The sequence below is a fragment of the Pundamilia nyererei genome, unplaced genomic scaffold (assembly GCF_000239375.1).
Source record: "Pundamilia nyererei isolate P.nyererei 1_Seehausen unplaced genomic scaffold, PunNye1.0 scaffold00134, whole genome shotgun sequence".
Classification (NCBI taxonomy): Eukaryota; Metazoa; Chordata; class Actinopteri; order Cichliformes; family Cichlidae; genus Pundamilia; species Pundamilia nyererei.
In genome coordinates this window covers 4,995-6,272 of record NW_005187535.1, presented here as the reverse complement: position 1 = coordinate 6,272, position 1,278 = coordinate 4,995, and the positions used below count along the sequence as shown (strand labels likewise).

Here is a 1,278-nt window from a genome sequence, read left to right as displayed (position 1 = left end):
ATGGTTAAGTCATCACAAAAAAATCTTAGTGTGGCACTTTGGTGGCAATTTCTGCATGACATGCCTTTTCCTGTTATTATCTGAAATAAATTGTAAAGTGAGTGTATATGTTAAATCTGTTCAAGCAAAACTTTGTGGTTAAGTAGTTTGGACCACCAACTTGGCTGATGCAAGTCTTTGGCAAATGTTCAATAATACCTGTGATGATCTCGATAGATGGGAATACAGTAAAACCCTAATAAAAAATACAAAATTTGAATGAAATTAAATGCATGACAGATTAATCTAATCTTTAACTTACTTAAGTTTTCAAACATAAAAAATCTTAAGTCTTGTAATCCAGTTTAAATGGGGACATTGACTGGCTCTGTTACATCACTACTGTTCTAAGAGCCCTGCTGGACTCTGGTCTGAACTCCATTACTAAAAGTAATGATTAAAGATGAAGCCTGGTCTTAGTCAGCATGAATATGGTGTAATCTGGCTGTCTATCAAACATCATCTGAAGTACACAGGTGCACAAATGTTTATATCCTTTGAAAGTGAAATTAAGGAGATTTTGATGGATGATAGAATGCAGTCTGTTTAGTACTCAGGTCTCTTTTAACACCCTCTCAAATTCTCAAACCATGAATACTATTATTCTAAGGCTCAGCAGTCTATGTAGGTTTTCCCTGTTATGTAATTTACTTGAAAATTTTTAAACAACAAAATGACAAGAGCAACAACAACAACAACAACAACAACAACAAAATAAACCATTTTGAAGCTTATACTTTGTACCACTCCTTTCCTATGCAAATCAAGTGGTATAGTGTTGCTGGAGAAGATTCAGTGTCCTTTTTCTTTGTTTACCTATTTACAGTGCACTTTTCTTGGTTAATTTTATATACATGTTGTTGTTTTTTTTGATTAATTGATTTCATGTAAATCATTCAATCTATCTATCAATCAATCAGTTTCTTCATTTCAAATTAGGCATTTTTCTTTCTGAGTAACTCCATAGTTTTAGTATCCGAGATGTAAGACTCATTCTCCTGATACACTCTTTTAATTTAAAGTCTTCATGGTTGTTTGACCCAGTAGATTGAAGTGTGGATGAAATCTTTTGTGAAATTTTTTGGCATTTCTATTTACTTATTTATTTATTTATGTTTTACGTTTTGGAACTTAACCTTGGAAGAATATTTATAGACTATACAAAGCTGTCGCTTGACAATGATCAAGGGTGTTGTGGAGTAGAAAACATCTGGGTAAGAGTAGGGAGGATAAATGGAT

The 1,278-nt window shown here is 32.7% G+C and overlaps 1 protein-coding gene across 2 annotated transcripts in view; it reads right to left on the bottom strand.

Moving 5' to 3' along the window:
- The window catches only part of LOC102203375 (sodium/potassium/calcium exchanger 2-like), a 16,489-nt gene that overhangs the window by 12,648 nt on the left and 2,563 nt on the right, over window positions 1-1,278 (bottom strand). The gene's annotated exons all lie outside the window — the stretch shown is intronic.